This window comes from Triturus cristatus, chromosome 5_1 (assembly GCF_964204655.1).
Source record: "Triturus cristatus chromosome 5_1, aTriCri1.1, whole genome shotgun sequence".
Taxonomy (NCBI): Eukaryota; Metazoa; Chordata; class Amphibia; order Caudata; family Salamandridae; genus Triturus; species Triturus cristatus.
Window position 1 is genome coordinate 488450816 of NC_140587.1, and position 27463 is coordinate 488478278.

The window sequence follows — 27463 nt, forward strand, 5'->3', positions numbered from 1 at the left end:
CCAGGAACCCCTTGAGGGTCCTGCATGTCAACCACCTGAAGCCCCACTTGGAGAGGTCTCAAGTGGGCATGCTCTTGGCAACAGATGCTGGGATGGAAGAGGAGACCGAGCCTCTTCCTGACCTCCTGTCAGCCAGAGAGCAGGATGGGTCAGTGGATGGTGTCAACCTCTCTTCCACCCTGACCCCTGAGCAACAGAATGACTGCCACCAGTTGCTGGGACAGTTTTCTGATCTGTTCTCCCTGGTTCCTGGTGTCACTGATTGGTGCGTCCATGAGGTGGACACTGGGGACAGTACACCTGTGCGGCACAAGGCCTACAGAGTGACTGACAGGGTAAGGGCTTGCATCAAGGAGGAGGTCTCCAAGATGCTTGTGCTGGGGGTAATTGAGTCCTCTAGCAGTCCTTGGGCCAGCCCAGTGGTCTCGGTCCCAAAGGCTGCCGCGCCGGGTGCCACACCCGAACTCCGGTTCTGTGTGGACTACAGAGGGCTCAATGCAGTCACCAGGACTGATGCACACCCCACCCCCAGAGCTGATGAGCTCATAGATCGGCTAGGGGCTGCACGGTACCTCAGCACGTTGGACTTAACGGCTGGGTACTGGCAGATCGCCTTGACCGATGGGGCAAAGGAGAGGTCAGCATTCTCCACACCAGATGGGCACTACCAGTTCCGGGTTATGCCCTTTGGGATGAAGAATGCCCCTGCCACCTTTCAGAGGTTGGTCAACCAGGTGTTGGCTGGACTGGACTCTTTGGAAGTCCTGTCTCCTTTGCTCAACTAGATTCAAAAATATATTTTCTTCTTCGTGTAATTTACATGTTAGATTGTGCTTGTGTGCTTCAGCTATATCTATTGTTTTCATAGTTAGAAAATATTCTCCCATAAACTTTGCATCTTTATGGTTTAATTCTTTTATTGCACACTGCAAAAAAGGCAAGTTCACAGAGGCCGGGCCACATGGCCCAACTGCAGTGCTGATCAGTGCATTTTAAGCTGAACACAACATAAAAAGAAAAAGGTACAAATACAATCCAACCCACCTCCCTAGATGAGAAAGAAAGAGACCTAAAAAGAGCCACCCCCCACCCTCCCTGGTCCATAGTAACGAAGCATCGCTGTGTCCAGTGAATCTGTGGTCCCACTGGCGGGCCAATCTATTCAGTGCTATCTGGAGACATGAGGCATAACAGAGGAAGATATCTTGGGCAATAAAGCTCCTGGAATTCCAGCGCGAGCAGTGAGAGGAACGGCTGCCACAAGTCACTGAAGGAGGCACCCTTCCCAGCTAGTGTGAGAGAAATGTTCTCCATACCTAATACGTGCCATAGTCGTTGGTACCATCCGGAATATGCAGGGTTGCAGGGGGTCCTCCAGTGAATTAATATGTTCTGAACTGCCGTGCCCAGTGCTATAGCTATCTGCTTCCCTCGCTGAGAATTCAGTGGGTAAGTGAGCGGGTTAGGTACCCCCAAGAGAACATAAGTGGGGAACCTAAGGAGTTCAGTGTCAAGGTGTTTGTCTACTTCATCAAGGACGTGCTTCCAATAGGCCTGAAGGTGTTCGCAATCCCACAATAAATGAACCTGTGTGCCTCTCCTCCCACAACCCCGCCAGCACTCAGGACTTTGCGTCGAGTCAGTTTGGTGGAGCCGCACCGGAGTATAATACCAGTGGTAAACCAACTTGGTGAGGGTCTCAGTGAGACCTATATGCGTCACGGTGTGGCGCGCTCTCTAGCAAGCACCCTCCCATTCCGCAGAGCTAAGGGGACGGCCCAGGTCTCCTTCCCATGGTAGGTATGGGTATATCTGGAAAGAAGCATCTTAGAAAGGTCGGAGATTAATTTCTTATCGGAGGTCCACGTGATGAACCACTGTTCTAATGTGGTAAGTAGTCTAGTGGCCTTGGATCGGTTGTCGGGGGCATAGCCCAGTGGCGGACGTGGAGGTAGTGCATGCATTCGGATTCCGGGAGGCCATAGTCCACCCGAAGCTGCGAGAAGGGAATGATGTCCCCCTTGGTAGACAAAAGACCCAGTGCTCGACAGCCGGCTTCCCTCCACAAACGGTAGGGCTGATGGCCCATCCCGGGGCCAAAGTCAGGATTGTCCACCAATGATGTGAGCGGAGATGGGAAAGTCATAAGATTGTGATGAAGGTTGGTCCGATCCCAGACCGTGAGAAGGGAGCGAGTCACTTCCGAGGCGTAAAGATTGGGAGGGCGGTGTGCCTTCGGTAGGAAGGGTATTTTCATGAGTGTTGTGCCCGCTAAAGCCCGGTCTTGGAAGAGCCAATGTTTTTCAGATTCAGCACGGATCCACTCCACCATATAACGGAGTTGTGTGGCATAGAAATAAAGCGTGAGATCTGGGATGCCCAGTTCCCCTTCCTGGGGTGGGAAAAATCCAACCAACCGCCTGAGCCTAGGTTTGTGCCCCTGCCAGATGAAGTGGGAGAGCTCCGATTGCACCCTTTGAAGCCAACCGGTTGGGGTGGCAGGAGAAGCGGCTGAAATAAGTAGAGGATTTTGGGGAGTATGGTCATCTTGATAGTGGCTACACTCCCCAGCCAAGAGATCTGATGGTGTTTCCACCTCTGCAACTCAGTGCGGATGTGAGAATGAAGGAGCGAGTAGTTAGAGGTACGCATGGCCTGTAGGGTTGGGGCCAGTTGTATACCCAAGTAGGGGATGGTATCTGTGGACCATTGCAGGGGATAGCGAGCCTGCAGGGTCACCAGCTCCGGGCGCGACAGGGAAAGATTCATCGCTATAGATTTGGTCAGGTCCAATATAGAGCACGAAGAGCAGGGGTGACAGGGGACATCCCTGCCACGTGCCTCTGTGAATGGGGAGGGGAGTGGAAGTGTGCCCGTTGACCCATACCGTGGCGGTGGGAGATCTGTAACAGTTAAAAATGTGCATCCGCATCATTTCCCCAATGCCGAAACGGACCAGCGTTTGCTCTAGGTACGGCCAGTGGACCCAATCGAAGGCCTTCTCCGCGTCTATAGCGAGGAGCATGTATTTCCCTGGAATGCGGGAGGCCTTCTCTATGAGGTGCACCACGCGTTTGGTATTGTTGCTGGTCTGTAGCTGAGGAATAAACCCGGCCTGGTCGGGGTCCATCAATTCCTGCATGTAGGGGCGGCCTGGAGGCCAAAATACCAGTATAAAGTTTCAAATCTACGTTTAAGAGAGAGATTGGCCGGTATGACCCACACTCTGACTTGTCCTTCCCTGGCTTGGGGATGACGGCGATCACCGGTTCCAACATGGAGGCTGGAATCGCTCCAGTCGCTGTAAAAGAATTAAAAAGCTGGGTTGGCAAGGGGGCAAGAGTCGTGCAGAACTGCTTATAGAAAGCAGCGGTATAGCCATCGGGGCCGGGGGATTTGCCCAGTTTCAAGCGGGAGATGGCAGCGATAACCTCCTCCGGTCTAATATCCCTCTCTATATGGGCCGCCTGGTCAGGTGTCAAGGTGGGGAGGCGGGCCTGATTGAGATATGCCTCAATGTCAGTTCCATCGAGCGGGTGCGCATCGTAAAGTTGAGCATAGAAATTACAGAAGGTCTCGGCAATGGCTGTGTCCTCACAACGTAAGTCCCTCATAGCGTCTCGGATTTCCAAAACGCCCTCTCGCAGTCGTGCCTCCCGGAGTCTGTTTGCGAGGAGGCGACCACATTTGTCCCCTCCCGTGTAGAAGGAGCGGTGGAGCCGCAACGCTGCATATTCTGCCTTGTCACGGTCGATAGCCGTTAATTGTGCCCGGGCAGCCATCAGTTGCTGCCAGATGCGAGGTGCCCCGGTGCACTGGTGTATCTGCTCCAGTTCCCGTACCTTCTGGGTCAGCTCATCCCTCTTTGTTTTGCGATCCGCGTTGTCTGCGGACGAGATGGCGATGACCTCGTCCCGGAAAACCGCTTTGAGAGTCTCCCACCGTGTAGAGATAACTGTGTCTGGATTGTCGTTATGTGTAAGGAAGTCTTCTAGGGCATTTTGTAGCTGGGCCACTCTGTCAGGTCTGTGCAGCAGAGCATCGCGGAAGCGCCAGTGTCGGGCTGGGCGTTGAGGGTGTGGAAGGGCTAGAACAATTTCCACTGGGGCATGATCAGAAAGGGCAGCCGTCAGGATGTCAGTTGAGAGCAGAGCGTCACGCAGTGCCTTAGAACTCAGGAAATAATCTAACCTGGCATGAGTATTGTGGGCGTTGGAATAGTATGAGAAGGCTCGGGATCGGGGATGTTGGTGCCTCCAGAGGTCGGTGAGATCTAGGTCGCAACTTTGCATCTTTAGTACTAAGAACTGGGTTCATGCTCTTTCACATAGGAACCTCAGAAAAAATCACATCTACATTGGAATAATAATATTGCAACTTTCCTGTTCTATAAAACAAGCTTGCTAAAATACTACAAGAAATACCATAGGTTAATGGAATATGGTGATATGTTACACCTTCCGCTACTGATGCAGGTAATTTCATACACACATAACAATCACTAACTTCCATAGTGTCTACATATTGCACTAATAATTTTGTAAATACATTTAAAGCAGTGTCATTATTTGTCACAGTGTGGTGTGCATCTAACTCATCTGGTGCTCCTAAATCTACTCTGTCTTTTTTAATTTTAGACTCATCTGGTGCTTCTAATGCTACTCTATCTCCTTTAATGTTAGCTACCCTTTCATGTGTGGTTGTGTTATCCTTTTCTTTTGTAACCATTAAATAAGGGATGGCTACTGTTAGTACTAATCAAATTATAAGTACTAAAAATATACTACATATGCATATTCTACAACATCTTTGTACACAATATCATTTTGGTTTTCCAGCAGCCCTATCATCAGCCATTTCGGGCTAAGAAGATTTCTGTTCTTTATTTTTGAATTATTTATGAAATATAAATTCTTGGGGAATTTTTCAGGTTGGCCTCACTTCTTCGACAATCTGTTCTGCATTTATTTCTTCATCACTTTCTTCATTTAAATCTAGATTCTCGAATTCTTCAAGAATTACACATGTCCATTCAGGACCCTTGAACTTATTGTTCAATACATTTAATCTTTGACTTCTTCGTTTGGACTTACTGCCAGATGTTCCAGACTGACAAGAAATTTCGTTTACCTGGTCAGATCTTCATTAATTGTCTTGAAATGATACTTTAACCTTTTCACACCACCTGGCCAGTTATCACCCCTTCTGACCCTTTTTGCCTGCACTGCACTGTCACTGTCTTCGAGTGTTCTTTTATTTTCATTAAGTTGTGGCACAATCTGGTTATTTTCATTTTCAGAATCCCTCTTTCTCTGTCCTTGTCCAGGGCTTATGTCTGTAACGCCATTTTCTGCCTGGATGCGTTCTTCTTACCTGGCCTGACCCTGTTCAGGTTTTATTTTGCTTTTCTCTTCTTCTTCTACTTGAACTTGTTCTTCTTTTCCTAACTGGTCCTGCTCAGGTCTTACTGTAATTTGGTTTTCTGCAGCCTGAACATGTTCTTCTAGACCTATCTGTCCCTCCTCAGACTGATGAATGGTTTCATCCACTTCTGTCTGAGTAGATTGTTCTCTCCTTGTCTGATCCTGCTCAGGTTCTCCAACAGATGTATTTTCACTTTCCTGAGCTTGTTCTTCTATACCTATCTGGTCCTCACTATTCTCCTGTCTCTCTAACCTGGTTTGGCTTCTTGTTCTCAAAATTACTTCAGGTATGTCAACCACTGGTATCCAGTCATCTTGACTTACGCTCGGTTGTTCTTGATCACCTACTTTAGGATCTGTTACTCTAGATCTTTCAGCTGCACAACCTTCTGCAGCCTCAACTGCTTGAGTCAGTTGGGGTCCTTCCTCGTCAGGTGCTGGTACTCTCTTAGTATGACTTGCATGAATCCAATTAGGCAAGCCTGCACATTTCACTGATGTAACCAATATAACCTGATGTGGTTTTTCCCACCTGGGTGCTAGGCACGACTCTCGAGTGTGATTCTTCACCAACACCCAGTCACCCGGATTTAGATCTTGTGCTTGATCCAGCTGCCTGGCAACTGCATCCTCTCCAACCTGGTGAGAGATATAACGCTCTAGGTCAGCCAGTTCTTTGCAATAGTCCAATACCAAATCATCCGATATATTCAACAGTTTGTGTCCTGGTATACATGCTTGGCTCATTGCTCTTCCCATGAGTATTTCATGGGGTCTCAATCCTGTATTCTTGTCAGGAATGCTTCTGAGTCCCACCAGAACAAGGGGTAAATCATCAGGCCACTCCAGTGGGGTGGATGCACACACCTTTGCCATTCTTGTTTTTATAGTGCCATTCATTTGTTCTACCACTGCAGAAGCCTCTGGGCGATATGCACAGTGCAGTTTTTGTTCAATTTTAAATGCTTCACAGATTAGTTGAATTATTTCATTATTTAAATGAGACTCTCTATCTGATTCCAAAGTTACTTGAAAACTGAGCCCTGGAATCAGTTCTCTCAACAACAGTTTGGCAACTGTTATACTGTCATATCTTATAGTAGGGTATGCCTCCACCCACCGTGAGAATAAACAAACTATGACAAGTATGTACTTCAAACCTCTGCAAGGTGGCAATTATATGAAATCTATTTGTAGCCTTATAAATGGACCTTCTGCATTTCCAATTCTTCTCATACTGACCACTGTTTTTCTGCCTGGATTCGTTTGTTGACAGGTTAAGCATCTCTGGCATAGACTCTCTGCTACATTCCTGAACTTTGGATTAAACCAATCCTGCCTAAAGAGTCTGATCATGGCATCCCTGCCTATATGGGTGTCTCCGTGATACATCCTAGCTAATTGTGAAAGCATACAGTCTGGCATTACTGGCTTACCATCCGGGTAAACCCACACATCATCTTCTGACCTCTATTGGGACCCTACTTTCACCCATTCTTCTCTTTCTCTCATTTCTGCCTCATCTTGTAGTTGTCTTACTTCTTCCCATGTTTAGAATCCTGAGAGTAGCATAAGTTGGCAGCTAATTCCACTTGTTTAAATTTTCTTGTTTACCGCTAATTTATTTCTGGCACAGTATTGGGCAACCAGGTCAACATACCTATTACCAGCTGCCACATAGTTATCTCCTGACTGATGTGCTGCACACTTGACCACTGCCACTTCTTTTGGCAATTGTATTGGTTCTAGTAGTTCTTTTACGAAATTTCCATTTTTAATTGGGGATCCTGAGGAAGTCAAGAAATCCCTCTCCATCCAAAGCTGGCCAAAATCATGCACAACCCCGTAACCATACTGGCTATCAGTAAAAATGGTTACTTTCCAATTTTTCCCAATTTTGCAAGCTTTAATTAAACTATCAATTTGGCTACTTGTGCAGATTTGACTCCTGGTAAATAGGATGCTTCGACTATTCCAGCCAATGTGCACACAGCGTAAGCAGCACTTAGTCCTCCCTCCTCCTGGCGCATACACGAGCCGTCTATAAATATCTCATGTTCAGCATTCTTCAAAGGTTCTTCCTGTATGTCCAGACGGGGTTTGGTGCAAAGTTCAGTCACATCCAAACAGACATGCTCGACTTCATCTCTCAGCTCTTCTCCATATACATCTGGTAATAAGGTGGCAGGATTAAGTACTGTACACCTGATTATTGTCACGTTTTCAGCACCCAATATGATTCTTTCATACTTAGTCATCCGACTAGGAGTAAGGTACTGAGTTTGAGTTCTTGTTAAAGGAATCTCAACTGAATGTGAAACATGCACCTTTACCGGATGTCCCCCACAATTGATTTGCTTTGTTCCAAACTCATGCAGGTTGCAGCTACTGCTTTTAAACAACCAGGTAAAGCTGAGGCTACAGTGTCCAAAGTAGCAGAAAGGTATGCTACTGGACGTCGCATCAAACCATGTCTCTGGGTTAAAACTAAGAGTGCACAACTATTTCTTTCACAACAAAACAGTGAAAATTCTTTCGAGTAATCTGGCATACCTAAGGCAGAGGCTTCACACAAACACTTCCGTAATTTCACAAATGCTTCCATACTTTCGTCATCCCATTCTATTGGATCTTTTGCTCGTTTCTTGGTCATTTGTATTAAGGGTTTGGCTAGCAGAGAAAACCCTACAATCCACTGCCTACAGTATCCTACAACCCCAAGGAATATTCTTTTTTCTTTCTGGGTTTCATTCATCTTATTATTTCTATTCTTTCAGGGGTCACTTTCCTTACTCTGTGTTCTATTTGGTGTCCTAGATATTTGACTCCAGGTTTGCAAAACGGTAATTTTTCTGGGGACACTTTATGTCCACCATCAGCCAAATTATTCAACAAGCTTTAACTTCGGGGTTCATTTTGTATTGTCGAGTGTTTGGATAGACTGCACCTTCCTTCACAGTTGCTTTCACTCGGTCTACATTTGCCATTGACCCTACTTCTTTTCCAGTAAAAAATCCCACACATCTGGATTTACTGGTAAATCGTCTTTTGTCATCAAGGAATACATGTCGCCTACCTCTGTGCCTTGTTTAGCTAACATGATTTTGTAGACTCCATCTTCATCTGGGGTTTGAATTGCAACACCGTCCGGCGTGTACAATATTGTGCAATTAATTTTGCACAGTAGATCTCTTCCTAATAAATTTACGGGACTGGAGTCACATACCACAAATTTGTGCATTTCCCTGAAATTGCCAATGCGTACCTCCATTGGTTCTGTAATAGGGGTTCTAATCTGTTGATTTGAAATGCCCACTACTTGGATCGCTTCTCCCGAGAGGGGTAGGTTTGGGATGTCTGCTGTTCTTACATAGAACAGGTAGCACCAGTGTCCAACAAAAAGGTAATATCTTTTCCTTCTACCTTACCATCAATATATGGACCTGACTGATCTACCGGTAAGGATACACCAAGTACGCACTCCTTTTCCTCCCCCCTCAGGCACCGTCATTGGTCGCTGTCATCAAAATAATTATCCTGTAAAAGAAATTGTGATGTTACAGTATTTTTCTTATCACTTCCTCCTTGAAATCCGGTGTCCGCACCGTACTTGGCCTGGTTCACAAAATTTGGCATAGGGGCAGGTGGCAACTGACTCTGTAGATTTACAACCTGCTGCGGTTGACTCATTATCACCGCATTCTGCATCTGTGGATTTAAATTTTGATTTGGGCCATTATTATTCTGAATATTTTTACACTCATTTTTCCAATGCCCCAATTTTCTGCACCCATGACAGGGAAACTTTTTCTTTGCCTTCTCTCTACTCATTCGTCCTTTTTGTTTTCCGCCATTATTTTCACTTTGGCCTTGCCCCTTCCCTTGATTTCCTATCTGACTGCTTAGCTGGAGTTCCTGTTGTTCTGCTAATTTTACTTGGGCCCACATCACCTTTTCTTCTAATTTCTTTTGTTTATTGTCAATCTCATCTCCGCAATACTTTGCATATTTAAGAATGTCATCTATTGGTCTCGCTTGTCAACACAACATGTGCTGATGAATAATGTCTCCAATTTCTGGTTTCAATCCTGTCACAAATCGATACACAAAATGTCCCATATCTTTATCTCCAATGTTCTCAAAACCACTATACTGTTTAAATACCTGCAGTAAGCGTTCATAATAGGTATGTACAGACTCATTTCTATCCTGGGTCATTCTATCTATCTTTACCCAGTCTGTTTCTTTTGGAGGAATTTTCCCTTTCAAGAAAGTGATCACCTGGTGATATTTCTTCATTACCTCTTCTTAAGGGGCTCCTGTTTTCGCATCTCTCGGGTATTCATCAGTAGGCCAATCAACAGTAATTTTACATTCAGTCCATAAATCAGCAGGTACCACTATGTCAAATAAGCCATCCAAATCTTTTAACAATACTTCAGAAACCTTCACAAATATTTCAACTTGCCGATACCATTCAACTGGTTTTTCTCTTAACTTCGGGAAATCATTTGTAAACGACAAAATATACTGTGTGGTCCATGGAACGTGTACATATCCTCCTCCCGGTACCTCTCTCATTGGACATAATCTTTCTAACTTTCCTGTTTCTTTCAACAAGAACTCAGAAGTTGTTCGATTAGTATGTGCTTCTTCCTTTTTGCTCATCCATCTAGCTTTCCATTTTTGTAAAATGGTCATTAATTCTCTATTCTATAATTTTCTTCCGGACACATTAATATTTTCCAAGTCCTTATCACAGAATTCTGCTCTGTATGGTTTCTGCAATACCTTTGGTTACCCTATTTTGACTCCCATTTCGGAGGCTAGATCTGTCAATTTCTCATGAAATATCTTTGCATTTCTAGTGATACTTCTACAAATGAACAGTAACTCTTCTTCACTGTAATTATTTAGCCTGTCTAGTCCCACGTTTCCAGCTATCATTTCTTCCAATTCCACTTTCAATTTGTAAATATATAACATTTTCAGTGGCTGTTTTTGGCTTATCTATTCCCTGTGCCCATCTTTCTATTTCTTCTGGTGATACTATTGTGGCACATTTGGTTCCTGTGGAAGTCTCTATTTGTACTTCCTTTGAACAACTAGGTGTAACTCTTCTCGGGGTTTCATTTATCTGTCCTATTATCGGTAAATCCATTAATGATATCACCGATTCACATTCACTGCCTTGATCATCAATTATTATATTCTCTTTTCTGGGTACAATTGTAGGTGTGGACATGACTGGTGGGTTGGGACTGATTGTTTTATCTGCATATAGTGGAACCACTGGACCTATAGTCAATGGTATAGTCAGCGCTTCAGGGTGGGTACTCAATTCGGTTATTTTCTGTATTAATTCTTCTCTATTCTTATTTATTGCCTCTCTTTCTTTTCCCTGAAGTACCCTACCATTTGTTGGGTCATGTATAACTTGTGGAACCAATGGTGTTCCCAAAACTGGGACACTAGGAGTAGTTCTACTGAATCCATCTTGGTATGGTGGAGTTTTTTTTCATTAAAATGTCCTCCATAAAATCATCTTCTAATTCTCCACTACCTGTCATCGTTAAATGTTTGGTTTTCTCTGTGCACTTGCCTCATGTCTGTTCCTCTGCCATTAGTACAGGATATAATCCTTCAGCCACCATTGCTTGTCTCCATTGTTTCATCTGATTATCTTGTGATTCGTGCTGTAGTCTAGGATAAAACCCTCTAAAACTTCTGCTACTTCTGGGTCTATCGCGCTCAAATGCTTCAGTCTCCCATTCTTCTAAAGCCTCATATTGTGTTAATCTTGGTCGGGGCTCTAATTTGTTCATTCTTTTTTTTTTTTTTTTTTATATATTTTTATTGTGCAGATAAAAAAAGGGTACAAGCACGGGCCTACAACCACCTGGGCCGGCCGCTAGTATGCAGAAATGATCAAGCAGTTCAAAAACAATGACTGGCCCGCGGGGGCTCCGCTAAATAACAGGAGATCAGGCTGCACATAAGGAAAGTTAGGATACACCCTTTTTACATAAATATCAACAAAAGTAAAGAAAAACAAAAAGCAAGGCGAGAAACATTGAAAGGGCGTCTAACCACAGCAGAGGAACTCCACACAGGACCACCCTAGGGTGGTCGATAAAAAGGGGGGTCTGAGAGGGAGGGGGGGGGCCACGGGCAAACCAACTCTATACTCAGATGAACTAATTAAGCAAGGAACCGTCAAGGATCAGGGGGACAAGGCAACATCAGACGTATCCACCAGGGGGGGAGAACAGATAGTCCCTCGATACACATTCCACTGACCCCAGATTCTACCCCACGCCCCGGGTTTACCACGGGCCACATACACCGTCTTCTCCCTGAACATGCACCAGTCCATGTTCTCCTTCCATACGGACACGGTGGGAGGCCGTTGGGAACCCCAAAGCTGCGCAATATCTCTCTTTGCGATCATGTTCCCAAGGGCTGCCCACCGAGCCTGGGCCGCATTATAGTCATTGGGCTCCCACACGTTCAGAACACATCGGCGCACCTCCGGCAGCAGAGCGACCCCAGTGACTCGTTTCATAACATCATGCACCTGGCGCCAATATTCCGCCACCTCGCGGCACTCCCAGAGGATGTAGAGAAAGGTGGCACTGAGACCGCAGCCACGCTTACAGAGCCCGTCGTCAGAAAACCCCATCGAGACCAAACGGGGACCCGTCACGTAGACACGATAGAGAATCTTAAGCTGGACCAGACGGAGACGGGCCGGGATGGCAACCTCCTTAGGGGATGACAGCGCAGACTGCCAGTCCTCGTCGTCCAACTCAACCCCATCTCCAGTCCATACCTCCCGAAGACGCACCAAGAGATCAGCCCGATTATTTATGAGTTTTTTATAAATCAGGGAGATAGTGCTGTCAGGGACGTGTCCGTCGAGTATACGGTCCTCGAGAGGCGAAGAAACAGGGACCGTGGTCCCCTCCCCAAAGACCGAGAGTAGGACGTGCCGAACCTGGGCATAGTGGAAGAACTCCCTTTCACTAAGCTCGTACTCGCTCTGAAGCGCCGCGAAGGATTTAACCGCGCCTTTAACCCATAGGTCCCCCACTCTGCTAATGCCGATCGTATCCCAGTGCTCAAAGCCTTTCGTTGTCCAGAGGCTTCCCAAGCGCTCTGAGGCGAACAGAGGAGTAGCACACGTCAACCGCTCACTCCAGCCCACAGCTACATTCGCCGCCTTCCACACACGTACCGCAATCCTAGTAGGGCCCGTGAGGGTCCTTCCGGCAGATCGAGAGTAAAGCGCTCTGTTATAGTTACCGCCGGGAAGCAGGAATTTATCCATCTCATAAGCCGGGTTCGAGCCAGGAGCGTACGTAGCATGGTTAATGGCAGACAGCTGGGAGGCCCAATAGTACCTTCTAATGTCAGGGAGCGCGATGCCCCCGTCATACCAGGGAAGAGTCAGCTTTGCCAAAGCGATACGTGCACGACCGTACCAAACCAGTCTCCTCTGCAAACTCTCCACTTCCCTAAAGTAGGCCGCCGGAATGATATCGAAGGAGTTCTGGAGTGCGTAAAGAAATCTGGGAAGGGACATCATTTTAAACAGTGCTGCGCGACCAAGCGGAGACAAGGGCAACGTACACCACCGGGCCGTATCCGCCCTCAAACGCCGGAGGGGAGACAGGAGATTCTGCTCGTAGCGGACCGCCGGATCCAACGAAACGTATATCCCCAAGTATTTAAAGCCGGATTGAGATGTTTGGAGCGGAAGCCGCGGCGGCAGGAGAGGAAGGCCACCGGAGATAGGATACACGCAAGATTTGGACCAGTTAATTATCAAACCCGAATTTCTCCCGAAGGAAGTAAGAACAACAAAAAGCACGTTGAGCGACTTCCGCGGCGAGGTGAGGTACATAAGAATATCATCCGCGTACAACGAGACCCGATCCTCGAAGCCCGGGGCCCACCGGATCCCTCTGATTGAGGGCTCCCAGCGGAGCCAGGCACCTAGCGGTTCCAAGGCGAGAGCAAAGAGCAGAGGGGACAACGGGCACCCCTGCCTAGTACCCCTCCCGAGAGCGAAGGGCCGAGAAACCCGCCCATTGACAACAACCTGAGCCGTTGGACCAGCATAGAGGAGCTTCACCCAACTAATAAATCCCTCCCCAAAGCCAAATTTCGCCAATACTGCCCAAAGGTATGGCCACTCGATGGTGTCAAAGGCCATCGTGGCGTCTAAGGAAACCAATATGGCCGGTTCAGAGAAGTACTCCGCCCTAGCGAGGACGCCATGTAGACGCCGCAAGTTGAGAGCGGTATTACGATGAGGGATAAAGCCGCATTGATCCGGATGTATCAAATCGCATATAACTCTCAACAAGCGATTAGCGAGGACCTTGGCAAGGATTTTCGGTTCGGCATTTAGTAGGGAAATAGGCCTATATGAGGCACAGCGGTCTCGTGGCTTACCGTCCTTGGGAATAACAACTATAGTAGCCAGACGCTGGTCGTCGGGAAGGGAACCCCGCTCGAGCGACTCCAGAAACATACGACGGAGGAAGGGCGCGATTTTATCCGGGCGTAGTTTATACAGTTCAATCGGCAGTCCGTTGGGGCCCATAGCCTTGCCCGAGCGGAGGGAACGAATCGCGGCAGCAATCTCGTCGACAGACAGAGAGGCATCCATCTGCTCACGGTCCTCGACGGATAGGCCGGGCAAGGCAATATCCCGCAGCAAGAGACGAGAGTCATCCTCATCTCTATCAGACACCGGGGAGTACACCGCCCGGAGGTGGTCCGCAAAACACTCCACAATCTCACCAGGGTCAGTCACACACACTCCATCCGAAACCCGAAGCTCCGGGACCACACGATTCACTCTCGCCTTCTTATCCAACCAAGCAATCAGTTTACCTGCCTTTTCCCCGGCATCATACAACCTACCCTGTTGCTCCCTATACATAATCTTGGCAGCGTCAGTGACAAGAGACTTATATTCAAACTGCTTCAAGCTGAGGGCATGAAGCCCATCCTGAGTCACACCCGTCTCCAAGGCTGCCTCCAGCCCCGATATTTCAGTCTCCAGCTTCACCACCGCCTCATTCTTAACCCTCTTAGCCTCCACTATCTGGGATAGGGCATGCCCGCGGAGCACTGATTTGAAGGCTTCCCACAGGGACACTGAGGACACCACCGACCCCTCATTCTCGAGAAAATACTGATCAATCGACTTAACAAGGCTATCACGAATCTTGGGGTCTCGCAAGTACCAAGGGTTAATAGGGGCGATCCGCCCAGCGGAACGCATCCCGGTGTCGAAAAGCAACCAAAGTGGGGAATCATCAGAGATACCCCGGGCCAAGTGAAATGAAATGAAATGAAATGAAAACGGATTTCTAAAGCGCATGGCTGCCCTTGAGCGTCCCAGCGCTAAGTAATACACTAAGCCACTGTCCCAGAACATCAGAAGGAACCTACAAAGGGAAAAGAAGGGTCTTAAGTGTTTTGCGGAATTTTGTCAGGTTGGATTCGTTACGCAGAGCCACTGGTAAGGAATTCCAGAGATGGCCCGCATTAATAGAAAAACGACGTCCACCTGTTTTCACCTTTTTTGCTCTGGGTATTGCTACAAGGTTCCCAGCTTCAGAGCGAAGGGCACGGGAGGGTTGATAGGGGCGGATCAAATCTCTAAGAATGGGGGGCCCAGATCCTTGTAGAGCCTTAAACACCATGCAGAGGGATTTGAATTTGATGCGGGATCTTATTGGTAACCAGTGCAAGGCCTCCAAAGCAGGCCGAGCTGAGGAGGTCTTGGCTGTACCAGTAAGCATCCGCGCAGCTGCGTTCTGAGCTCTTTGAAGAACATTCAGAGTGGATTCAGGTGCTGCTAGAAAGAGGGCATTGCTGTAATCCAGCCTCGAAAGCACCAAACCATGGATAAGAAGTCTCCTGGAGTTGTCAGGAAGGAGCGGCAGGATCTTCCGGACTGAACGAAGCAGCCCGTAACACGTCCCCGCCACTCGCTTGGCTTGAGTAATGAAAGATAACTCAGGTTCAAGCCAGACCCCAAGACTTTTTATGGTGTCCTTGGGGGCCGGGAGGACTCCCATGCTGGCAGGCCACATACACTTGGGCAGTGACGAGCACAAATTGCCAAGAATCATTAGCTCAGTTTTTGACCCGTTCAGTTTAAGCCGGGATTCCGCCATCCAAGCCACGATGTTGGTGAGGCAGGCAGCGAACTTCTCCCCCTGGCTTTCTGAAAGAGACAGGGAAACAATCAATTGAGTGTCGTCTGCATAGGTTGCCATGGTCACTCCAAAGGGTGCCACCACCTCCTCCAGCGGGGCCATATAGACGTTAAAAAGCGTAGGGCTCAACGAAGAGCCCTGCGGGACTCCACACTGGAGGGGAATAGGCGAAGATCTAAAATCGCCATCGGCAACCTGATAAGAACGACCACTCAAGTATGACTGAAGCCACTGTAGTGCCCGTCCCCCTACTCCAATATTTCCTAAACGGTGGATCAGAATATTATAGTCCACCGTATCAAAAGCTGCACTTAGATCCAGGAGTACCAGTGCTGCAGAACCTCCTGAATCTAAGATACATCTGGCTTCCTCCACCATCGCTAGCAAGGCCGTGTCTGTTCCATGGCCTGGGCGGAAACCAGTCTGCGACCGGCCTAATAAATTGTTGTCTTCCAGGAAGCCGGAGAGCTGGCGATTAACAAACTTCTCCGCGATCTTATTCAGGCCCGGCAAGAGTGATATAGGGCGATAGTTTGCCAAATCAATGGGGTCAAGGCCAGGCTTTTTTAATAGGGCCTTCACAATGGCCTGCTTCCAGCTTGGTGGAACAATTCCATGGGTGAAGGAGGCATTCAGAAGGTCCATTGCAGGGCCAACAATTAGATCGACACATTGTTTGAGGATCCGGATAGGCATAGGATCCAGCGGGGAGCCACTCTTCAGGGCCAACAGCTCCTCACAGAAAGCTTCCCTTGTAATGGGGGAGATAGAATTAAAACACTTCATGCCTAGAACCCCCTTCGGGGCTGCTGTGCTCATATTACCTGAACTCGGGGGAAGACTAGCTAGGATATTTTGTATTTTAGTATCAAAAAACTGGGCCAGCTCATTGCATCTATTGGGATTCTCCGCCAGAGAGGCTGGGGCGATGGGAGCCGTAATAAGCTCTTTGAGAATTTTATAGGCTTCCTTTGAAGAATTACCTGCCTTATTTATTCGCTCCTCAAAGTAGGCGGCCTTGGTGGAGATCCGTGCGGCTTTATAAGCTCTCATAGCTTCCCGATAGTTATGTTTACTATTAGCGGCCCAGTCCTTCCGCCATTCCCGTTCAAGCCTCTTGCAGTTCTTTCTCATCGTCCCCAGCTCCGGAGTGTACCAAGATGATTTATGACTGTTAGTTTTATTGGCACACTTTTTTACAGGCAGAACCGCATCCAGCGCATGGCAAAGCCAGTCATGGAAAGCGATATCGGCCTCCAAAGGCCCGTGGCCAGGAGGGGGACTGAACTCAGCGAGGGAACGCAAGAGGCTGTCAGTAGGGAGTTGGGACCAAATTCTCTTATAGATCGGGGGGGACTTCTGCGGCCGGGAACAAGAAGAGTCCAGGCTGACATTGAGCTCCCCTACCACAAGGAAATGGTCAGACCAGGGTAAGGGAAGAGGGGGGCCTGTGCTTTACCTCTCGAATCCGGGCAGTCTGGGCCGCGGGCATAAGAAAATAATCCAATCTGGAGAGACTCCCGTGGGCCCAGAGTGAAATGTGTACTGACACTGTGTCGGATGCATTAACCTCCAACAATCCACCAGACCGAAGGTATCCAAGAGTCCGCCGAGCCACGCCTGGGCAGCAGGGAGGGCCCTGGGCGGGTGGCGATCCAAATCACCCGAAACAGCCGAATTAAAATCCCCATCCATAAGCAAAAGACTGTCAGGAAGCTCAAGCATCATACGACCCAAGTCGGAGAAAGTGGAGTTCTGGAGGCCCGGGGGAACATAAACCGAAACCAAGGAAAGGGACTGTCCCTCCCACCTCCCAGTCAGAGCCACATAGCGCCCTCTATCGTCTAGGACAACCCTGGTGATCTCTAGCGGAAGTGAAGATCGTATGAGAATGCCCACCCCTCTAGAGCCAGTGGTGAAACCGGAATGGGCCACGAGTCGGTATCCCCCCCTGTTCATGGCATGACAAACATTACCAACCAGATGCGTCTCCTGTAAGAATACCACATCAGGAGTCAAACGACGCAAATACTGCAGCACAACACCCCGTTTGATACAATCCCCCAATCCGTTGACGTTCCAAGACATCAGTCTCAACCCGTCCCCCCCCATCCCCTCCGGTAGATCAAGGATCCCCCTGCAAATAGCGCGACACCAGAAACTGAAGCAGAGCCCATACCTCGCCTTGAAAACAGAAAACACAAATCCAAACAACCCCACCCACCCACCAACCCCCCCCCAAATTCAACTCCCCCCACCCTGCACCCCTGCGGTCCAGAAAACCACCCCAACTTGCAGTGTGCCTGTCGCCCTACAAACCCCATTCTACGAAAAGACCCCGGAGGAGGAATGGGACCCGTCCCTGCCCGCCCCCAACACAGATCATAGTTAAACAAAATGTACAAAAGAAGTAGAACCCAGCCGAACAAAACAAAATGTCAAAGTCAAGGACCAAAAGTCACTCCGAAGGAGGCCCGCCACTCTCGGTACCACCAGAAGGCCCAGGCCGGTCACCCCGGTCCGGCAGAGAATCCAGCCAGTCACTCACGGTCGCAGGACAGTCAAAAAAGGTAGTCCGGTCTTCGTATTCCACTCGGAGCCTAGCAGGAAAAAGCATCGAGTACTTAAGACCCAGGTCCCGAAGACGGCGCTTCACCCCCTGGAAGCCCATCCGCTGTTTCTGGACAAGTTGGGTGAAGTCCGGGAAAAAGTTAACGGATGAGTTCTCATAGCGGACCGGGCCATGTACCCGTGAGGCCTGCAGAATCGCATCACGGTCTCTGTAGTGAAAAAGTTTTGCGACAATAGGCCTCGGGGGAGCTCCCGGTCGCGGCCGACCGCCGGGGACTCGATGGGCCCGCTCCACGGCAAAGAACTTACTCAGGCCAGCGGGGGCAAGCTGTTTGAGGATGAGTTCCTCAACCACAAGATCCACCGGGCGATTGTCGGAGGTCTCTGGAACACCTATGACGCGGATGTTATTGCGTCGAGCCCGTCCCTCGAAGTCCTCCAGCCGCCGGGCCATCAGGTCGTTGGCCGACTTGAGGTCGCCAAGAGCAGTCTGCAGGTCCGACACATCCGTACCAAGGGTGGACGTCCGCAAATCCAGCGATTGAACCCTCTCATTGGTCTTAGAGAGATCCGCCCGAATTAGCGTAACATCAATGGCCACCGTGTCGATTTTACGGGCCAAGGCCTCGTACTGCTTAGCGAATGGTCTCCTTGATGCCATTAATGGCGCCCATGATGTCCTGCAGTGACAAATCCGGAGGGGCTGACGGAACACCCCCAGCGTCGTCCGGGAGAACACTGGCCGCCCCAGGGGACCCTTTACCATGAGTGTAGCGGTCCATGTTGTTGGTCTGGACCGGTCCCCCACGTAGGGATGTCTTGGTCCTACGCCTCTCGGGATCCCCCCTGCCTCCCATGTTAAACCACGCTCACCGAAGGGGACCACCAAGGAAGCGTCAAAGTGGCACAGGCGAAGCCGACACGGGCCCTACCAGGGACTGCAATGTGGCGGTGCGAGAGGATCAAAGTCAATGGGCACACTGGTGTCAGGCGGAGGCAAAGACACGAAGCGAAGGCCGAGTGAAAACCCAGCCGCACAAGGCAACTCCACTGTCCAGCCACTCAGAGATCCAAAAGTGAAACCGAAAGTGATGAGACGGCCGCTGGCGCAGCCCCGATGCCGTTGTTGTTCAACTATGCCCCGGCTCCACAGTTCACCTTCGCACCGGGCACAGCCATCCGTTGGGCCTCAAAAGTTCAAACCACCATAGATCAGGTCTCCCAGGTCCAATTTGGTTTCTGAAAAGAGTTCAGGGTTCAGCCAACGTTCATCTTCCAGAATCCGTCAACCAAGTCAGGATAAAGTCAGGATAAGTTCCGAGGAGCAGCGAGGGTCCGGGGAGCCCTGTGCTCACGCGACCATCTTGGATGCGCGCTAGGCTCCTCCTCCAATTCGTTCATTCTTAATCTCAGATTATGTAGAATTCTCCCATTAAACGTACTATGTTCTGGAAAGGCTAGAACTCCATCACTCTTTGTATATTCTATCCAATTTTCCAACCATACACAAGTATGATAGCCCCTTTCCATCATCATTTATGATGCGGGCGTTTTCGGGGGAGAAATAAGAATTCCCTCTCTAGTATTAATGGGTTTATCCTTTTTAAAATAATTTTAAATTTTCTGTATAAATGTAATTTTTCTTTTTTCTCCGTACATCGTCAGGCAAATCCTAAATACCTTCTGTCTGGGCGAGTCCCTATAAAAGTTGGATCGTGTCTCCACATGCAAAGTTCACTGTCAATTTTTGTAGCTGCTATTTTACCAACCAATCAAATGTTCGCTTTTACTCTAATAATTGACCAATACCAGCGCGGCTTCTATTCTGTCAACCAATCTAATTCTGTTTCACGCTATGCGTTTAGCCAATACTAGCGCGGCTTTTCTGTGACGTCATTATCACTCCTTACTACTGACCCCTCCTTTACAATTTCGTGTCAGTCACATGCCAATACTAGCGCGGCCCTTGTGACGTCAGTGCAGCACCCGCAACTGACCCCTCCTTTAGTAGGTAACACGAATAACTTATATTCCTTATGATTTACATACAAAATTCATTAAATGACAACATAGAAACATTCGCTACTCTGTTTGCTCTACTAAAATCAGAAAGTCGATTTACATTTTCTACGAGTAAAACTTTTCCGCTTACTCTTCACACACTATGAGTAAAACTCTTCTGCTTACTCTTCACTCGAGTGCAGACGAACCTGCTACTCCTTCGGTATTACCCTTTCTAGGTGATATAAGACCAAAGTTTCACCAGTGAACTCTTTGCTATCAATCACTCTCACTTTTATATGAATGAATCCCTAAATCAGCACTTTCAGCCTTGCATAGCCTTACAGCTCTATCTTCAGCAAACGAGTAACCTCAATGCAGTGTGGTTTCTATTCACCACCCGCTATTCAATATTCCCGGGAATTTCCAAACAACATAAAACAAAATACAAACAGGTTTGTAAATACATAATCAATCATTCAAAATTCAATATTTCACCTAACTAGTTAATAAAATATAACCATAGCTCTGCTACCAGAAAAACTGATCCAGCGGGTTACTAACCTCAGGTCCTCAACTACCATATACTCACCTGGGCCCATAAATACACACACATTCACATAGGCTAGTAGATACCGCTGGGGTCAATTTATTGTACTAATACCTGTAAAATGAATTTACCTATATCATTTCTTACCAAACCTTTCGGACTGAATGTACTTTCTTCTGGTCAATGGACCTTTTAGTTAACTATTTTAGGTAAATATTGACATAGAATAAAATCTTTTAAATAACCACAGACTCAGGAGAGTTTTAAATATTTATCTAGTTAAATTAATGTGAGCCAAGAACCCAAATAAAATGTGTACACCGTTTCTCCAAGGAAGGAAAATCAGATTTAAGTCAGAAAAATCGTTAAACAATGTTATTACGATGACAGTACCTGAATAGGGAGAAACAGAGAGAGCAATACAATGACATACTACACGGATTTATAGTTACCTAGGATGGTGTGTAAACCAACCCCTTGGCCAAGGAGTTGGAAAGGGTCCCCTGGGACAGATCAGGTGACAAAGGTGCAGGACAGGATTTAGGGACAGGATAGATGGCCTCTTCTAGATACGACGCCTGCGTCGCACCCCTCACTGACACTATCTTCCTCCTTGATTCTTCCACGATCTTATTCTATTATGTGCCTCTTCGATTCTTCCGCAATCTTCTTCTAATTAATTAGGGTTTAGCTCTAAGTCTTCAAATGGAGTCTTCTTCAGCAATTATTAAATTCTCAGACAGCATCTCGGTCTTTCAGCATCTCGGCCTCTCTTGGTGTGTTCTAGCTAACTAACTACCTCAATTATACTAGGGGTTGGCGGAATTTGCGAAATTCACTTTTGCAAATTATCGCAAAAATGTAAAAAATCTCTGCAAACACGCGGAAATATCGCGAAGATGCGGAAGCTTTTTTCCCACCCGTTCGCGGTATTTTCTTCGTGGACGTGGCTCGCCAACTTACCCATGCGGTTGCTCACGGGCGCGGCCATCTTGTTTTCACTTGTCTCGTGGTGAATGATCGCGAGAAGAAAGACGTGATTGCGCAACGAATGACGTTACTGTGGGCGCAAACTGTCGCGAGACAGCGCAAATGGCTACCAACAATCCAACATCTCGTGGTGAACGCGACCGGATCGGGAAAACTTGTTGGCGAATGCGGGGATTCAGGTAAGGCGATCGCACGCATGCGAGAATGTATTATTTTACAGCATGAGCAAGCAAAAAAATTCTGGTAAAATGCGGATTGCGGAAATTATCGCAATTTCCGCGAGCGGAACGGAATTTTAGCCCAGGCCTAAATTATACCCCTCCAATGGCATGCACCACCCCTAAATGTTTCAAATTTACGAAACTCATAATTCTGATTGCACAGGACGGGGGGAATGATCATCACACCATGCTAAGTTTTTTTTTTTTTTTTAAAAACCTTTATTTCTTCAAGAGTCTGGACACAGCTATTCAGCCGACAACCCGGAGGTTCGGCAGCTTCGATAGAGAAGGACAAAGAAGCGTCCACATTGCATTAGAGGAGCAGTGAAAAGATTCCATTTTTAAATAAACACAAACACACAACAAACCCCAGCAAGGCAAGAACACTGAATGCCCATGGTGATAGCCCCCCCAGGGGAGGCCGGACCCCAATCATCTAACAGTCACAGTACTGTGATAAGAGGAAGAAGGGGGACAGCAGAGGCCCAAGAAGTCAATTAATCATCACATCTTATATACTGAGCTGGAAAGGATGTCAAGAAGAAAGCTGTTCCTCGGGGGGATCCAAATCAGGGGCAAGACATATTCCCCCCCTGTATTGATTCCACCGCCCCCAGATGGCGTGCCACTTCCGAGGGCGGCCTCTAGCGCAATATACTGTCTTTTCCCTGAGCATACTCCAATCCATATTTTCTTTCCACGCGGTCAATGTGGGGGGCCCCACGGAGCCCCACAATCGCGCGATATCTCTCTTGGCGACCATGTTACCCAGAGTCACCCATTGGGTCTGTGCCGCATCGTGATCAGTGGGCCCCCAGACATTCAGGAGACAACACCGCGCTTCCGGCTGCATAGCAATGCCCGTCACCTCCCCCATCACTGCATGGACTCTCCTCCAGAATTCCGTGATGACACCACATTCCCAGATGATATGCAGGAAAGTACCCACCATACCACATCCCCTCCTACATAGGCCTTCCTCAGAGAATCCCATATGAACCAACCTTGGCCCCGTCACATACACTCGATGCAGTATTTTGAGCTGCACCAGCCTCAGACGCGACGGGATCGCAACCTCCTTGGGAGAGGAAACAGCAGACTGCCAATCCTCGTCATCCAACTCGAGTCCATCCCTAGTCCACTGGTCCCGCAACCCCAGAAGCGTATCCGCCCGGACGTTTATCAATTTCTTGTAGATGAGCGAGATCGTGCTCTCAGGCATATGGCCATCAAGGATCCGGTCCTCCAAAGGAGAGGACTCAGGCACCTTCTCACCCTCCACGAGGACTGACCGGAGGGCATGACGCACCTGAACATAGCGGAAAAACTCGGAAGTCCCCAGCTCATACTACTTCTGCAACTCTTCAAAGGACTTCACCCTCCCCTTAATCAGCACATCTCCGACCCTGGAGATGCCGATCAGGTCCCATTTATCAAAACCTTTTGTATGCCAAAGCCTACCCAATCTTTCAGATTCAAACAGCGGGGTAGCGAGGGTGAGCCTATCCTTCCAGCCCAGCGAGTCAGTTGCCATCTTCCACACACGCACCGCCACCCCAGTGGGCCCCGTGAGGGACGAGTCCAGGGACCGCGAGTACAACGCCCTGTGATAGTTACCACCACGCAACAACCACCTATCCATGGCATAACCAGGGCTGAGGGCAGGGCCATAGAGACCATGATTAATCGCGCTCAGCTGGGTGGCCCAATAGTAGCGTCGGATGTCTGGAAGCGCAATACCCCCATCATACCATGGAAGCGTCAACTTAGCAATTGCTATTCGCGGCCGCCCGTCCCACAACAACGTTCGTTGGAGGCTTTCGATCTCCCGAAAGTAGTTGGCCGGTACCCAATCTAGAGTATTCTGCAATGCGTAGAGGAACCGGGGAAGAGACATCATTTTGAACAAGGCAGCGCGCCCAACGAGGGAGAGCGGCAGCCTCCGCCAGCCCTCTACATCCCGCCGCAGGCGCGCTAGGGGGGGGAGCAGGTTCCTCTCATACCGCAAAGCGGAGTCCGTGGAGATAAAGATCCCCAGATACACGAAGCCCTGCTGAGCGATCTGGATCGAACAAGTTCGCGGGATCGGTGGAACCTCGCCACTCAGAACATATAAATACGATTTACTCCAGTTGATGACGAGACCCGAATTCCTACCGAAGGATGTAAGAACGTCACAGACCACTATAAGTGATTTCTTGGGCGAGGCAAGATACAACAGGATGTCATCAGCATTGTCGCCAGTCGCTGATCCAACGGGAGGGTCCCACTCCCCCGCGCCTCCACGAACATGGCGCGCAGGTGAGGGGCAACCCTATCCGGAAACAGCTTATACAGGTCAATTGGCAAGCCGTTCGGGCCCGAGGCCTTGCCCGAGTTCAGCGCGCGGATAGCTCCCGCCACCTCATCGACCGTTATGTCTCCATCCAGATCGTCCCTATCTACGTCGGAAAGACAGGGCAAAGCGATATCACGCAAGAGGTCACGCGAGTCCTCGGGCGGCCTATCCGACACTGAGGCATAAACCATACGGAAATAGTCCGTGAAGCACTGTACAATCCTCTCAGGTTCCACAATCACCTCTCCCCCCTCTCCCGTCAACTCCGGCACTACTCTATTAACCCGTTCTTTTTTGTCCAGCCAAGCTAGGAGTTTCCCGGCCTTGTCACCAACATCATACAGGCGGCCCTGCTGTTCCCTACTGAGGGTCTTAGCGGCATTCGTCACCAGGTCCTTATACTCGGCTTGCTTCAAGCTCAGCTCATGCAGTGAGGCCTCTGTAACCTCCTCCTCTAGCGCTCCCTCCAAAGCCACGATCTCCTCCTCAACCTGCATAACCTCGCCATCTCTCCGCCGCTTGGCCGCCACTACAAGGGAGAGGGCCTCCCCTCGCAGCACGGTCTTAAATGCTTCCCACAGCGACACTGCCGAGTCCACGGATCCCTGATTGTCCTTGAAATTTTTTTTAACTGTCTTCACCAGTGCGCTGCGCATCTTGGGGTCTCGGAAGTACCAAGGGTTAATAGGAGCCACCCTTCCCCCTCCCTCACGGCCAACATCCAGCCTGACCCACACTGGCGAATGGTCCGATATACCACGCGCCATGTGCCTGGCCTCAGACACCATTGAGGCGTGCGCAGCCAGAGTGAGCAGGTAATCAATCCTAGAGAGGCTACCATGCGCTCCGGAGTGGAAGGTGTTTTGGCTCTGTGTGGGGTGCCGGAGCCTCCAGCAGTCTATCAGGCCAAGTGTGTCAAGAAAGTCTGGAAGCCACTTCTGAGCCCCCCCTGTGTCTCTGGGCGGATATCTATCCAGCAGCCCAGAGCCGACAGCATTGAAATCACCCCCCACCACAAGCATACCCCCCGGGAGATCCAGCAAGGCCCTACCCAGATCTGTAAACGTGGAGGCCTGCAGGGCCGGCGGGACATAAACCGAAACTAAAACCAAAGTTCTTCCTTCCCACCGCCCCGCCACCGCCACAAACCTCCCCCTATCGTCAACAATGGTGGAGTCCACCTCAAATGGTAGCGAGGCTCTGACTAGGATGCCCACACCCCTGGACCCAGAGGAGAATCCCGAATGAGCTATGAATTTATAACCCTTCCTATTAAGAGCATAGCACGTGTTACCTATAAGGTGCGTCTCCTGCAGTAGGGCGACATCCGGCAATGACCGTTTCAAGAATTGCAAAACAATCCCGCGCTTAATGCGATCCCCCAAACCATTAACATTCCAGCTAATAACACTTAAACCCCTACCTCCATCCCCAAACGTAAGGAGGCCCACCCCACACCCGAAGAGCCACCATGGAACAGTCCTGAAAATAATCAATACGCCTTGCAGAAACGAACCCCCCAACAACAAACCCAAAATCCCAACTATCCCCCCCACCCTGCACCCCTGCTGCAGCTTACAAAGCCCCCACAACTTGCAGTGTGCCTGTCGCCCTACCAAACCCAAAATCTACAAAAAGTACCCTAAGGGAGGAAAGAGCTCCCCTCGTCCTCCCACAACCCTCCGTATTTACTGCATTCTGTTCAAATCATTAGCTAGAGTCAAATCGAGTCAGTCCGGTTCCGAAGACATCAACCTTGTTCATCCCGGCCACTGTCCCCGTCTGCGGCAGTGTCCTCTCCCATCCGTCGTCGGGGCAGAGCGTCCAGCCATTCATCGGCCATGACAGGCGACTCAAAAAAGAATGTTCGGTCTTCGTACACCACACGTAGTCTGGCAGGGAAGAGCATGGCATATTTCAGTTCCCTCTCCCGAAGCCGCCTCTTCACCCCCAGGAAGCCCTGCCTCTGCCTCTGCACCTGCTGGGTGAAGTCAGGATAGAAATTCACCGACGCGTTCTGGAAGGGGACCGGGCCCGTCACCCTCGATGCTTGCAGGATAGCGTCCCGATCTCGAAAATGAAAGAGCCGGGCGACAATCGGCCTCGGTGGGGCTCCCACCTTGGGCCTACCACCCGGCACTCTATGGGTCCTCTCAACTGCGAAAAACTTCCCAAGACCCTTAGGCTGCAGATGGTTAAGCACCAAGTCCTCCACTAGCAGGTCTACAGAAGTCTCGTCCGAGGACTCCGGGACCCCGATAACGCGCACGTTGTTGCGCCTGGCCCGGCTCTCAAAGTCCTCCAGCCGACGGGCGGCGAGATCACTCTCGGTCCGCAACTTACGGACCTCGGTCTGCAGTTCCGAGACATCATCAGCGAGGCCCGTGGTCTTGAGGTCCAGGGTTTTAACTCGTTCATTTGTTTTGCCCAAATCCGCGCGGATCAGATTAACGTCCACCAAGATGGCATCCACTTTGTGCGCCAGGGCATCAAACTGTCTCCCAATCGAAGTCTGCAGCCCTTCAAGCGCGCCCATGACATCCTGGAGCGAGAGCTCCGGGGCCAAGGGTGAGGCAGTCTTCTGTGCATCCGGCGACTGGCTCGGTCCACCCGGTGACCCCTTCTGCTGGGCGTAGCGGTCCATATTATTGGCCTGAGTATAGGCTCCCCGCCTGGTGGCCTTAGGCTTCAGCCGATCCACCTCTGCTTTGCCCGACATGGTTGGCTCAAGCAGGTCGGTTCAAACAGGACGACCCTCTCTCAGCGAAAGGAGGCAGGAGTGCTCAGTCCTGCGATGGGCCGCCAGAGTAGCGTGCAGAGCGTCCAAATGATAATAAAGCAGCCGAGAGCACTCCCTGGGCAGGGCAAACAAAGGCGAGAAAGTGAAAGTGAAAGGATGGGGACCTCCGTCCGGTAGTTCACACCTCGCCTGGCCGCTGTTGTTCAATTAGAGGTCGGGCATCCTGCCAACTCTAGCCCCTGGCATCCCTCGGAGATAGGCCTCAATCTTCCGCCATGCATAACTCCGGTTCCCGGTGGGCGATCCGACCGCGGGTAGCATCAATCGCCTCCCTGACAAGTCATCTGCACGATGCCATGCATGCAAACAGGATTAGAGACAGGATAGT